The sequence below is a fragment of the Ranitomeya imitator genome, chromosome 6, assembly GCF_032444005.1.
Source record: "Ranitomeya imitator isolate aRanImi1 chromosome 6, aRanImi1.pri, whole genome shotgun sequence".
Classification (NCBI taxonomy): domain Eukaryota; kingdom Metazoa; phylum Chordata; class Amphibia; order Anura; family Dendrobatidae; genus Ranitomeya; species Ranitomeya imitator.
The window spans coordinates 198,189,974-198,205,552 of NC_091287.1; the positions used below are offsets into that span (position 1 = coordinate 198,189,974).

The window sequence follows — 15,579 nt, forward strand, 5'->3', positions numbered from 1 at the left end:
AAATAACCAAGTGTGACAGAATTCTAAAAACTGCACCCCTCAATGTGCTCAAAACCACATTCAAGAAGTTTATTAACCTTTCAGTTGTTTCACAGGAATTTTTTGAATGTTTAAATAAAAATGAACATTTAACTTTTTTCACAAAAAATTTACTTCAGCTCCAATTTGTTTTATTTTACCAAGGGTAACAGGAGAAAATGGACCCCAAAAGTTGTTGTACAATTTGTCCTGAGGACACCGATACCCCATGTGTGGGGGTAAACCACTGTTTGGGCGCATGGCAGAGCTCGGAAGCGAAGGAGCGCCGTCTGACTTTTCAATGCAAATTTGATAGGAATTGAGATGGGACGCCATGTTGCATTTGGAGAGCCACTGATGTGCCTAAACATTGAACCCCCCCCAAGTGACACCATTTTGGAAAGTAGACACCCTAAGGAACTTAACTAGATGTGTGGTGAGCACTTTGACCCATCTAGGGCTTCACAAAAGTTTATAATGCAGAGCCTTAAAAATAAAAAAAATAATATTTTTTCCCAAAAATGATCTTTCTGCCCCCAATTTTTTATTTTCCCAAGGGTAAGAGAAGAAATTGGACACCAAAAATTGTTGTACAATTTGTCTTGAGTACGCTGAAACCCCATATGTGGGGGTAAACCACTGTTTGGGCTTATGGCGGAGCTCGGAAGGGAAGGAGCCCCATTTGACATTTCAATGCAAAATTTACTGGAATTGAGATGGGACACCATGTTGCGTTTAGAGAGCCACTGATGTGCCTAAACATTGAAACTTCCCAAAAAGTGACACCATTTTGGAAAGTAGACCCCCTAAGGAACTTATCTAGATGTGTGGTGAGCTGATACCCGATATGTGGGGGGGAACCACCGTTTGAGTGCATGGAAGAGCTCGGAAGGGAAGGAGCATCATTTGGAATGCAAATTTAAATGGATTGGTCTGCAGGTGTCACATTGCGTTTGCAGAGCCCCTAATGTACCTAAACAGTAGAAACCCCCCACAAGTGACCCCATATTGGAAACTAGACCCCCCAAGGAACTTATCTAGATGTGTTGTGAAAACTTTGAACCCCCAAGTGTTTCACTAGGCGTGAAAATAAAAAAAAATTCCCACAAAAAATTATTTTTTAGCCCCCAGTTTTGTATTTTCCCAAGGGTAACAGGAGAAATTGGACCCCAAAGTTGTTGTCCAATTTGTCCTGAGTACGCTGATACCCCATATGTTGGGGTAAACCCCTGTTTAGGCGCACGGGAGAGCTCAGAAGGGAAGGAGCACTGTTTTACTTTTTCAACGCAGAATTGGCTGGAATTGAGATCGGACGTCATGTCGCGTTTGGAGAGCCCCTTATGTGCCTAAACAGTGGAAACCCCCCAATTATAACTGAAACCCTAATCCAAACACAAATATAAAAGAAAAAAGAAAAAAGTTGTGCGCACAATCAGCTCAATGCACCTGTCACACCTCCCTTATGCTGAGAAAGCGTTCTTTGCAACATCGGATTTCGGGTGCTCATTCAGAAGACAAAGTGTGCAAATCTTTAGAAAAATATTTAAAGAAAGAAGAGAACTCACCGTCCGTACAAAAAGGTCCGTTCTTTATTTATGGCTTCACATTAAAATAGCAAGACATGGCAGGGAGAAACTGTGGCGAGAGACCTCTCGCCACAGTTTCTCCCTGCCATGTCTTGCTATTTTAATTTGAAGCCATTAATAAAGGACGGACCTTTTTGTACGGACGGTGAGTGCTCTTCTTTCTTTAAATATTTTTCTAATCCAAACACACCCCTAACCCTAATTCCAAAGGTAACCCTAACCACACCTCCAACCCTGACACACCCCTAACCCTAATCCCAGCCCTATTCCCAACCGTAAATGAAGCCCCAACCCTAACCCTAACTTTAGCCCCAACCCTAACTGTAGCCTTAACCCTAGCCCCAACCCTAACCCTAGCCCTAACCCTAGCCCTAGCCCGAACCCTAATGTGAAAATGGAAATACATTTTTTAAATTTTTACCTAACTAAGGGGGTGAAGAAGGGAGGGGGGGTTTGATTTACTATTTATAGCGGGTTTTTTAGCGGATTTTTATGATTGGCAGCCGTCACACACTGAAAGACGCTTTTTATTGCAAAAAATATTTTTTGTGTTACCACATTTTGAGAGCTATAATTTTTCCATATTTTGGTCCGCAGAGTCATGTGAGGTCTTGTTTTTTGCGGGACGAGTTGACGTTAATATTGGTAACATTTTCAGGCACGTGACATTTTTTGATCGCTTTTTATTCCGATTTTTGTGAGGCAGAATGTCCAAAAAGCAGCTATTCATGAATTTCTTTTGGGGGAGGCGTTTATACCGTTCCGCGTTTGGTAAAATTGATAAAGCAGTTTTATTCTTCGGGTCAGTACGATTACAGCGATACCTCATTTATATCTTTTTTTATGTTTTGGCGATTTTTATACGATAAAAACTATTTTATAGCAAAAATAATTATTTTTGCATCACTTTATTCTGCGGACTATAACTTTTTTATTTTTCCGCTGATGATGCTGTATGTCGGCTCGTTTTCTTGCGGGACAAGATGACATTTTCAGTGGTACCATGGTTATTTATATCAGTCTTTTTGATCGTGTGCTATTCCACCTTTTGTTCGGCGGTATGAGAATAAAGCGTTGTTTTTTGCCTCGTTTTTTTTTTTACGGTGTTCACTGAAGGGGTTAACTAGTGACATAATTTTATAGGTGGGGTCGTTACGGACGCAGCGATACTAAATATGTGTACTTTTATAGTTTTTTTTTATTTAGATAAATAAATGTATTTATGGGTGGCACGGTGGCGCAGCGGTTAGCACTGCAGCCTTGCAGCGCTGGAGTCCTGGGTTCAAACCCCACCAAGGACAACATCTGCAAAGAGTTTGTATGTTCTCTCCGTGTTTGCATGGGTTTCCTCTGGGCACTCCGGTTTCCTCCCACATTCCAAAGACATACTGATAGGGAATTCAGATTGTGAGCCCCATCTGGGACAGTGATGACAATGTGTGCAAACTGTAAAGCGCTGCGGAATATGTTAGCGCTATATAAAAAAAAAAGATTATTATTTATTATTATAGGAAGAATATTTTTTTGGGGGGGAATTTTTTTTAATTTTTTTACACATGTGAATATATATATATATGTTAGGACTGGCGGAACGCACCAAGAAAGATGTAATAGATGCGTTCGCAGTCCGGGGTCCACCGTGCAGGTGAAAACCTGCTGCTAGTAAATGGCAGCGTAATATGGCGGTGGAAGCGAACTCGGTAAAACCACAGGTCCGCAATACCGCACTAAAGAGTGCAAGCAAGGAGTCAGCGAACACAACCCCAAGACACAGGATTGAAGTCCGATTAGACCACTTGCTGACACAACATCGCAACAGGGTGTGTTAGGCAACTCTTATAATTAGAGCACCGAAGTGCGAACTGTGCCGTGCTGGCAGGCACCACTAAGCACCCAGACGTGGGTCAGGAAGCGCACTACTGGCGCGTGGCGCCGCACTGGCGGTCACAGCAATAGACGCTGATACGTGTGTGACACGTTGAGTGATTAGTCGGGCGCTAGATAGCAGCCATACTCCATACGCGAACAGTCATACAATAGGGTAGGGGTATTTAATGAACGACTTGCACTCACAACAAACACACGTATTCAATTGTAAGACAATACTAGCGCATGGTCGTGCGGTCATGCACAGTTTATATAGCAGCAGCACAGGATGTGGCTACAGTACCTTTGCCCTTCCAAGACCTGCCAAAAGGACCAATGGAATGTGCTGCAGAGCCTGAGCACATGACCCTCGATCTCCAACGGGAGATCTTACCCTGGACATGCTCAGTACGTGCAGACAAGGACTTAGTCCCAGAGAAGTCCGCTCGCTGCTGACCAGCACTGACTTTAATGGCAGAGACTGGAGAAGCAGCAGTAACTCTCAGAACAGAGTGAGAATGAGCAAGACGCTGGGACCGACGTCTTTGCTGAGCAGACTCCACTGTGGCTGGACAAGAATGGGAGACCGCAGCGGAGGTGGCTCGAGATTCCCCCTGTGCAGAAGCGGGAACTCGACCCCTAACATTGCCCCCCCCCCCTCCTTGGGCCTCGCTACGTTCGAAGGCAGCAATGAGCTGCGGAGCCTGAATGTGTTCAGCAGGCTCCCAGGATCTATCCTCAGGACCGTAACCCCTCCAATCCACCAAATAAATTTTTTTGCCACGAACCACCTTGTACCCCAAGATAGCGTTCACCTCGTAATCGTCCGTAGACGAACCCGACGTCCCAGTAGATGACTCAGAAAACCGGGACATGTAGACGGGCTTAAGGAGGGACACATGAAAGGTGTCGGTGATACCTAGGCGTGGAGGAAGGGCCAGACGGTAAACCACAGGATTAACCTGTTCGAGGACCTTAAAAGGACCGAAGTAGCGAGGTGCAAACTTGGTAGACTCAACTCGCAGCCTGATGTTACGGGCGGAGAGCCACACTAAGTCGCCAGGAGCAAAGGTTGGAGCGGGGCGCCGATGTGCGTCGGTGGAGGACCTCATTCTCTCCTTGGAAGCCTGAATGGCATCCTGAGTGCGATCCCAAATGTCCCGTGCCTCCACAGCCCAGTCTGCCACCCTGGAATCGGCGGAAGACACGGGCATGGGCACAGGTACCCGCGGATGCTGACCATAGTTGAGGAATGGAGTCTGTCCAGTGGAGTCAGCTACAGCATTGTTAAGAGCAAACTCCGCCCATGGTAGCAAAGATGCCCAGTCATCCTGCTTAGCCAAAACAAAATGTCGCAGATATGTGACCAAGGTCTGGTTGGCTCTCTCTACCAACCCATTCGTCTCGGGATGATAAAACGAAGAGGGATTCAACTCGATACTGAGAAGACGACAAAGCTCTCTCCAGAACCGAGACGCAAACTGGGGACCTCGGTCACTGACAATTTTGTCTGGCATACCGTGAAGACGAAAGATGTGTTTGACAAACAACGCTGGCAAGGCCCGTGCAGAAGGTAACCGGGGAAGCGGCACCAAATGCACCATTTTCGAAAAATGGTCGGTGATTACCCAAATAATGGTACAGCCACGAGACTTGGGCAGACCCACAACAAAATCCATCCCGACCATCTCCCAGGGCCTGTCTGCCACCGGCAGAGGGTATAACAAACCAGCTGGCCGTTGTCGGGAAGACTTATTCTTGGCACAAGAGACACATGCCTGAACGTAGTCTCCGACATCACGAACCATATGTGGCCACCAGTACGTCCTCGCCAGTAGCTCAGATGTCCTTTTTGCCCCAAAGTGTCCACCCACTCTGGATGAATGAGCCCAAGCGAGAACCTCCGGACGCAAATTGATGGGAACAAAAGTCTTGCCCGAGGGCACAGACGCCAGCGAAACCGGAGCTACAGTTCTCAGACTCTCCGAAGGGACAATGAGCCGAGGCTCGTCCTCCTCCTCCTCAGCTGACACGAAGGAGCGAGAGAGAGCGTCAGCACGAATGTTCTTCTCCCCAGCGAGATAATGTAGGGTAAAGTGGAACCGGGAGAAAAACAAGGACCATCTGGCCTGACGAGAATTCAGCCGCTGGGCTGTTTGTAAATAGACCAAATTCTTGTGATCCGTGAAAACTTGGAATGGGAACCGAGCACCCTCCAAGAGATGTCTCCACTCCAAAAAGGCCAACTTCATTGCCAGCAACTCTCTATCCCCGATGGAGTAATTTCTCTCCGCTGGTGTGAAGGTCTTTGAGAAAAAGAAGCATGGGTGCTTCCGACCCTGAGCATCCTTTTGATAGAGGACTGCTCCAGCACCAACGGATGAGGCATCCACTTCCAAAAGGAATGGCTTACCCACATCGGGACGATGTAAGATAGGAGCACTGGCAAAATGGGACTTTATAGAAGAGAAGGCCTTGGAGACCCCTTCGGACCACGATTTGGGATTCGCTCCCTTCTTGGTGAGAGATACCAAGGGAGCTACCAAAGTTGAGAAGTGGGGAATGAACTGGCGATAGTAATTTATGAACCCCATAAAGCGCTGCACCGCTTTAAGAGAATGGGGTTCCTGCCAGTCCATCACTGCTTGTAGTTTGGCAGGATCCATAGCCAATCCCTGGGCCGAGATGATATAGCCCAGGAAAGGCAAGGACTCCTGTTCAAACACACACTTCTCCAACTTTGCATATAAGGAATTCGCCCGTAAGAGTTCAAAGACTCTGCCAACATCTCTCCGGTGGGAGTCAATATCTGGAGAGAAGATGAGAATATCATCCAGATAGACTACAACCGAGGTGGAAAGCATATCCCGGAAGATATCGTTGACAAAGTCCTGAAAAACGGCTGGGGCATTACAGAGCCCGAAGGGCATCACCAGGTACTCATAGTGCCCATCCCTGGTATTGAAAGCCGTTTTCCATTCGTCCCCCTCACGGATGCGAATTAAGTTGTAGGCACCCCGCAGATCTAGTTTGGTGAATATCTTTGCTCCCCTTAGCCTGTCAAAGAGCTCCGATATCAGGGGCAACGGGTACTTATTTTTAATGGTGATAGCATTGAGACCCCTGTAATCAATGCAAGGACGTAATTCCCCGTTCTTCTTCTGTACGAAGAAGAATCCCGCCCCTGCAGGAGACACCGACTTCCTAATGAATCCTCTTGCCAAATTCTCCTGGATGTATTGAGACATAGCCTCCGTCTCAGGGAGAGAGAGGGGATATACCCTTCCCCGAGGAGGTTCAGCTCCAGGCAAGAGGTCAATAGGACAGTCATAGGGGCGATGAGGCGGTAGAGTCTCTGCTGCCTTTTTAGAGAATACATCTGCATAGCACCAATAGTACCTTGGAAGAGATGAAAGGTCTGCGGGTACCTCGGTAGTAGAGACCTGTACACATTCACTCACACACCTGCCCATACAAGACTTACTCCAACCCAATATTCTCCCAGAGGACCACTCAATATGTGGGGAGTGGTAACGGAGCCAGGGTATTCCCAGTAAAATCTCATCCATTCCCTCGGGTAGGACTAGAAGGGAAATAATCTCCTGGTGGGAAGGGGACATGGACAACGAGAATGGAACAGTCTGGTGTGTGATTTGTTGTGGAAGTGTCGACCCATTCACAACTCTAACAGTTACAGGTTTGGTGAGCATAACAAGTGGTACAGCGTGGCGCAGAGCAAAAGCAGAGGACATGAAATTTCCCTCTGCTCCTGAATCCACACAAAGCTCGACTGGTAGAGTGGATGAGTCAAACAGGATTGTCCCTTTAAAGGACAGTTTGGAGGAAAAAGCCGCTGTGTCTAGTGAACCTCCCCCTAAGGTTACTAGACGCAATCGTTTTCCCGACCGCCGTGGACATTTATTAGTGTAATGTCCTCGTTGGTGACAATTTTTACAAAGCATGGGTACTCGAGCGGCCTGAGATTTAGGTCCCGCTCGAGAAACCTCCATGGGCTCATGGGAGTCGGACGCCAAAACGGAAGATTCAAGAGGTCTGGCGAAGGTGGGAGCCAGTTTAAACCTCTGCCTACACTGGGTCTGCTCTAACCTTCGTTCGTGAAAACGGAGGTCGATGCGGGTAGATAGAGAAATAAGCTTCTCCAGTGTGGCGGGTATCTCCCTGGTGGCTAAGGCGTCCTTCACGTGGTCTGCCAGTCCCCTCCAGAACACCGGAATTAGAACTTTATCCGACCACTCTAACTCCGAGGCTAGAGTCCGGAACTGGATGGCAAACTGACTGACCACGGACGAACCCTGAGTGATTGTCAATAACTGGAGCGCGGTATCGTGTGTAATACGGGGTCCCAAAAAGACCTGCTTCAGAGCGTCCAGAAAGAGCGGAGCACTCTGTACCACACGGTCATCACGCTCCCAAAGTGGCGTTGCCCACTCCAACGCCCTGCCCGACAAGAGAGATAAAATAAATCCCACTTTCGCCCGTTCCGTAGGGAAACGCGCCGCCAGGAGCTCAAGGTGTATGGAGCACTGGCTTACGAATCCGCGACATTGTTTACTGTCACCAGCAAACTTGTCAGGAAGCGGGAGACAGGATAAAGTCGGGGCAGAGGTGGCAGCGGACAAACTGGCTGCGGCTACACTTGCAGCCTGAACAGCGACAGCAGTGACATCCACAGCTGAGGTTGAACGCTCTAGAGCCGCCAACCTTCCCTCCAGCTGCTGGATGTACCGCTGTAAACGCTGATCGTCTGCCATTTACTAGCCAGACCCTGGCGCTAGTATTCTGTTAGGACTGGCGGAACGCACCAAGAAAGATGTAATAGATGCGTTCGCAGTTCGGGGTCCACCGTGCAGGTAAAAACCTGCTGCTAGTAAATGGCAGCGTAATATGGCGGTGGAAGCGAACTCGGTAAAACCACAGGTCCGCAATACCGCACTAAAGAGTGCAAGCAAGGAGTCAGCGAACACAACCCCAAGACACAGGATTGAAGTCCGATTAGACCACTTGCTGACACAACACTGCAACAGGGTGTGTTAGGCAACTCTTATAATTAGAGCACCAAAGTGCGAACTGTGCCGTGCTGGCAGGCACCACTAAGCACCCAGACGTGGGTCAGGAAGCGCACTACTGGCGCGTGGCGCCACACTGGCGGTCACAGCAATAGACGCTGATACGTGTGTGACACGAGTGATTAGTCGGGCGCTAGATAGCAGCCATACTCCATACGCGAACAGTCATACAATAGGGTAGGGGTATTTAATGAACGACTTGCACTCACAACAAACACACGTATTCAATTGTAAGACAATACTAGTGCATGGTCGTGCGGTCATGCGCAGTTTATATAGCAGCAGCACAGGAAGTGGCTACAGTACCTTTGCCCTTCCAAGACCTGCCAAAAGGACCAATGGAATGTGCTGCAGAGCCTGAGCACATGACCCTCGATCTCCAACGGGAGATCTTACCCTGGACATGCTCAGTACGTGCAGACAAGGACTTAGTCCCAGAGAAGTCCGCTCGCTGCTGACCAGCACTGACTTTAATGGCAGAGACTGGAGAAGCAGCAGTAACTCTCAGAACAGAGTGAGAATGAGCAAGACGCTGGGACCGACGTCTTTGCTGAGCAGACTCCACTGTGGCTGGACAAGAATGGGAGACCGCAGCGGAGGTGGCTCGAGATTCCCCCTGTGCAGAAGCGGGAACTCGACCCCTAACATATATATATATATTTACATTATAACATTGCCCCGGTGAAGGGGGGGGGCATCATGTTATAGTGTAAGATCGGTGATCTGACACTTTGCTGTGCACAGAGCAGTGAGGCTTCCCGACGCCTGCTCTGAGCAGGGCCCGGATGCCATGGCCATCTTGGATCCGGGCCTGCAAGGAGGAGGAGGAGGTAAGAAACCCTTGCAGCAACACAATCACATCGCGTTGCTCCGGGGTCTCAGGGAAGCCCGCAGGGAGCCCCTCCCTGCGCGATGCTTCCCTATACCGCCGGCACACCGCAATCATGTTTGATCGCGGTGTGCCGGGGGTTAAGGTGCCGGGCTCCTGGCACATAGTTCCGGATGTCAGCTGCGATAGGCAGCTGTTCATCTCTTTCTTTGTTTTTGTTCATTTGTCCAGCTTTTCAGTATGGATCTATTCAGTTAAGCTGGAAGCTCTGGGCAGCAGAGTTTGCCCTCCACACCTTTATGTAGTTACCTTCATTCGTGGTGATGCGACCTCTGCTGGATGTCTTTCGAGCGTGGGAAAAAAATCAGAAAAGTTACCAGGCTCGAGTTCATATGAGGACAACCAGCAGAGGGCGCATCACCGCGAATGAAGGTAACTGCAGGTCATTGACCTACTTTACATTCATTCGCTGGGGTTTTACAGTCAGGAGCACAGCTGCATTATAGCAGAGCTCCTGCCTGTAAAAAAAATTAACCCCTTCAGATGGATTTACATCGTGGGACGTGACAGATCATCGGAAGGTATGTATATTGTTGGTTTATTATTTTTTCTTCGTTACAGAGCGAGGGTCTTCAGGTGGATTACCAGGATAATAAATTATTCAAACAACCTGTGTTTTTATTTCATTAAAAGACTTATCAATAATGTGTTTTTGTTTTTTTTAACCATTTCAGACTATTGGATTAATAATGGATAGGTGTCACAATTGATGCCTCTCCATTATTAATCTGGCTTAATGTCACCTTACAATAGCAAGGTGACATTAACCCTTCATTACTCCATATCCCACCGCTACACGGGAATGGGAAGAGAGTGGCCAAGTGCCAGAATAGGCGCATCTTCCAGATGTGCCTTTTCTGGGGTGGCTGGGGGCAGATGTTTTTAGCCAGGGGAGGGGGGGCAATAACCGTGGACCCTCTCCAGGCTATTAATATCTGCCATCAGTCACTGGCTTTACTACTCTGGCGGAGAAAATTGCACGGGAGCCCACGCCAATTTTTTCCTCAATTGAACCCTTTAATTTAATAGCTAGAGCGCCCAAATTTTGTACATACACACTACTAACATTAGTAGTGTGGAATATGCAAAAAAAAGGGAATATGAGATGGTTTACTGGGGTGTGCCTAACAAATCCTAGACACCTCGACACAGCCGGAGGATGCCCGCTCGTGCCGCTTACACCTAAAGAACATCTCTAGAATCCGCCCTTTTCTCACCATGGAGACAGCTAAAACCCTCACGGTCGCCCTGATCCACTCCCGCCTGGACTACTGTAACGCTCTATTAATTGGCCTCCCCCTCACTCGACTTTCCCCTCTCCAGTCCATCCTTAATGCAGCAGCCAGGGTCGTCCATCTGGCTAATCGTTACTCGGACGCGTCCGCTCTTCGCCAGTCGTTACACTGGCTGCCCATTCATTACAGGATACAATTCAAAGTACTTGTTCTCACCCACAAAGCTCTCCACAGTGCGGCACCCCCTTACATCTCCTCCCTCATTTCTGTCTATCAGCCTAACAGACCACTGCGCTCTGCAAATGACTTTCGGCTAACCTCTGCACTAATCCGTACCTCCCACTCCCGACTCCAAGACTTCTCCCGTGCTGCGCCAATCCTCTGGAATGCTCTACCCCAAGATATTAGGACCATCCATAATTTGCATAGTTTTAGGCGCTCGCTCAAAACACATTTGTTCAGAGCGGCCTATCACGTTCACTAATCAAAGTTATGTTATGTTTGTGTGTAGCCCATTCACTATCCCCATCTATTCCCCAACCCCTGAAGATGGCTGGACCATGATTGTAAATACATCATTGTAAATACACACCTGTACTTTGTATCTCCCCCACCTCATTGTAGATTGTAAGCTCTCACGAGCAGGGTCGTCTTATTTTGCTTTAATTATTGTATTGTTAATGTTGTTACTTATGACTTTTGTGTTTGAAACTGTTAAACTGTAAAGCGCTGCGGAATATGTTGGCGCTATATAAATAAAGATTATTATTATTATTATTATTTAGGAAATCTACCTTGCCTGAGAGCAGAACCCCAAAGGATAGGCAGCCCCCCACAAATATTGACTGTAAGTAGTAGAGGAAAAACACACGCAGGCAGGAAACAGGATTTAGCAAAAGAGGCCACTTCTAGCTAAATAGGAAAGGATAGGACAGAATACTAAGCGGTCAGTAATAACACCCTTCCAAAAAATATCCACAGCAGATGATACAAAAAATTCCACCATCTAACTAAAGATGTGGAGCGTATATCTGCAACTCCTGAGAATCCAAAAAGACTGAGAAAACACTGACACAATCTAAGCTGGACAAGAGAAAACAAATGAATAGAACAACATTATTAAGCACACAGCATGTGTGCCACAGAAAAAAAACAAAACACTTATCTTTGCTGATTTGGCAGCAAGGCAGGAGGAACCAGACAAAGATCCAAAACCTCCCTGAACCATGGACAACTGGCAAGGACTAATGAATCCTGCACACCTAAATACCCCAGTCAGAACTGCAATCAGCAGATACACCTGACCATGACTGCCACTCAGGGACAACTGCATTACCACCTACAACCACTGGAGGGAACCCAAAAGCAGAATTCACAACAGTACCCTCCCCTTGAGGAGGGGTCACCGAACCCTCACCAGAGATCTCAGGACGATCAGGACGAGCCAGATGAAAGGCACGAACCAAATCAGCAGCATGGACATCAGAGGCAAAAACCCAAGAATTATCCTCCTGGCCATAACCCTTCCATTTGACAAGGTACTGAAGCCTCCGCCTCGAAAAAAGAGAATCCAAAATCTTCTCAACCACATATTCCAACTCTCCATCAACCAACACAGGGGCCGGAGGATCAACAGAGGGAACAACGGGCACCACATATTTCCGCAATAAAGATCTATGGAAGACATTATCGATAGCAAAAGAGGTTGGAAGCGCCAATCGAAAAGACACCGGATTAATAATCTCAGAAATCCTATAAGGACCAATAAACCGAGGCTTAAACTTAGGGGAAGAAACCTTCATAGGAACATGACGGGAAGACAACCAGACCAGATTCCCAACCCGAAGCCGGGAACCAACACACCGACGACGGTTAGCAAAACGTTGAGCCTCCTCCTGAGACAACACCAAATTGTCCACCACATGAGCCCAAATCTGCTGCAACCTGTCAACCACAGAATCCACACCAGGACAGTCAGAAGGCTCAACCTGCCCAGAAGAAAAACGATGATGAAAACCAAAATTACAAAAGAAAGGCGAAACCAAAGTAGCCGAACTAGCCCGATTATTACGGGCAAACTCGGCCAATGGCAAGAAGGCTACCCAATCATCCTGATCAGCAGACACAAAGCATCTCAAATAAGTCTCCAAAGTCTGATTAGTTCGCTCGGTCTGGCCATTTGTCTGAGGATGAAATGCAGAAGAAAAAGACAAATCAATGCATAGCCTAGCACAAAAGGCCTGCCAAAACCTAGAAACAAACTGGGAACCTCTGTCGGACACAATATTCTCTGGAATACCATGCAAACGAACTACATGCTGAAAAAACAATGGAACCAAATCTGAAGAGGAAGGCAATTTAGGCAAAGGCACCAAATGAACCATCTTAGAGAACCGGTCACAAACAACCCAGATAACAGACATCTTCTGGGAAACCAGAAGATCAGAAATAAAATCCATAGAAATATGCGTCCAGGGCCTCTCAGGGACTGGCAATGGCAAAAGCAACCCACTAGCACGGGAACAGCAAGGCTTGGCCCATGCACAAGTCCCACAGGACTGCACAAAAGAACGCACATCACGTGACAAAGAAGGCCACCAAAAGGATCTACCAACCAAATCTCTGGTACCAAAAATACCAGGATGACCAGCCAACACAGAACAGTGAACCTCAGAAATCACTCTACTAGTCCATCTGTCAGGAACAAACAGTTTCCCCACTGGACAGCGGTCAGGTCTGCCAGCCTGAAATTCCTGAAGAACCCGTCGTAAATCAGGGGAAATGGCAGAAAGGACCACCCCTTCTTTCAGAATGCCGACCGGTTCAAGGACCTCAGGAGAATCAGGCAAAAAACTTCTAGAGAGGGCATCAGCTGTAATACTCTTAGAACCCGGAAGATACGAAACCACGAAATCAAAACGGGAAAAATACAAAGACCATCGAGCCTGTCTAGGCTTCAGCCGTTTGGCAGACTCGAGGTAAATCAGATTCTTATGATCGGTCAAGACCACAATACGGTGCTTAGCTCCCTCAAGCCAATGTCGCCACTCCTCAAATGCCCACTTCATAGCCAACAACTCCCGATTGCCGACATCATAATTGCGTTCAGCAGGCGAAAACTTACGGGAAAAGAAGGCACACGGTTTCATCAAGGAACCAACAGAATCCCTCTGAGACAAAACGGCCCCTGCCCCAATCTCAGAAGCGTCAATCTCAACCTGAAACGGTAGAGAAACATCCAGTTGGCGCAACACCGGAGCAGAAGAAAATCGGCATTTAAGCTCCTGAAAGGCAGAGACAGCCGCAGAGGACCAATTCGCCACATCAGCGCCTTTCTTCGTCAAATCGGTCAAGGGTTTAACCACGCTAGAGAAGTTAGCAATGCAACGGAGATAAAAATTTGCAAAACCCCAAAATTTCTGAAGGCTCTTCACGGATGTGGGTTGAATCCAATAATGAATGGCCTGAACCTTAACCGGATCCATCTCCATAGATGAGGGAGAAAAAATGAAGCCCAAAAAAGAAACCTTCTGCACCCCAAAGAGACACTTAGACCCCTTCACAAACAAAGCATTGTCACAAAGGATCTGAAATACCATCCTGACCTGTTCCACATGAGACTCCCAATCATCAGAAAAAATCAAAATATCTTCCAAATATACAATCAAGAATTTATCAAGATAAGTCCGGAAGATATCATGCATGAAGGACTGAAAAACAGATGGAGCATTAGTGAGCCCGAATGGCATCACAAGATATTCAAAATGACCTTCGGGCGTATTAAACGTAGGTTTACATTCATCAACCTGCTTAATACGAACAAGATTATATGCCCCCCGAAGGTCAATCTTAGTAAACCAACTAGCCCCCTTAATCCTAGCAAACAAATCAGAAAGCAAAGGTAAAGGGTATTGAAACTTGACCGTGATCTTATTCAAGAGGCGATAATCTATACAGGGTCTCAAGGAGCCATCTGTTATGAACTGGTGGCCTAGGAGCAGCATGAGACGTACTATGGAGAAGGTGGTACCTGTACTGACCGCAGACCTTGAACTTAACACCGCAACTAGAAGTAGCCGTGGAATGTACCTAACACTTCCTAGACATCTCGACACAGCCGGAGGACTAACTTCCCCTAAAGATAGAAACAGAAAACTATCTTGCCTCAGAGAAAATCCCCAAAGGATAGACAGCACCCCACAAATATTGACTGTGAGAGGAGAGGGAAATGACATACGCAGACTGAAATCAGGATTAGCAAAACGAGGCCATACTAGCTAAAAAGAAAGAATAGGACAGAGTACTATGCGGTCAGTATTAAAACACTAGAAAATATCCACCACAGAAAATACAAATCTCCACATCTGACTAAAGACATGGAGGGTAAATCTGCATCTCCAGAGAAACAGCTTGGCTGCAAAAAAATCCTTCACAGACAAAGCTGGACAAGACAAAACATGAAAATGCACAGAACTATAAGGTCCACAGCCTGTGGACAGCAAAAACAAAGCAAGAACTTATCTTTTTTGAAATGAACAGCAAACAGGAGAGACCAGGTATGGATGTGAATCCTCCAAAAACAATGGACAACTAGCACTGACTAAAGGATAAAGCAAGACTAAATAGCCCAGTACAAATTGCCAAAAGTTGACACACCTGATAAATGCTGCGATCCAAAGACAGCAGCACTACCACTCATAACCACCGGAGGGAGCCCAAGAGCAGAATTCACAACAGCCATCCTTCTTAGCAACAAAAAAAAATCCCGCTCCCAATGGTGAAGAAGATGGCCAAATATGCCCTTTCGCCAAAGACTCCTTAATATAATTCCGCATGGCGGTATGTTCAGGCACAGACAGGTTGAAAAGTCGGCCCTTAGGAAACTTACAGCCTGGAAT

At 47.1% G+C, this 15,579-nt stretch overlaps 1 protein-coding gene and 1 long non-coding RNA gene across 2 annotated transcripts in view; one reads left to right on the forward strand and one right to left on the reverse strand.

Moving 5' to 3' along the window:
- TRIO (trio Rho guanine nucleotide exchange factor) overlaps window positions 1-15,579 on the reverse strand; it is a 2,940,676-nt gene that overhangs the window by 1,129,980 nt on the left and 1,795,117 nt on the right.
- The window catches only part of LOC138641341 (uncharacterized), a 32,878-nt gene that overhangs the window by 13,679 nt on the left and 3,620 nt on the right, over window positions 1-15,579 (forward strand). The window lies entirely within an intron of this gene.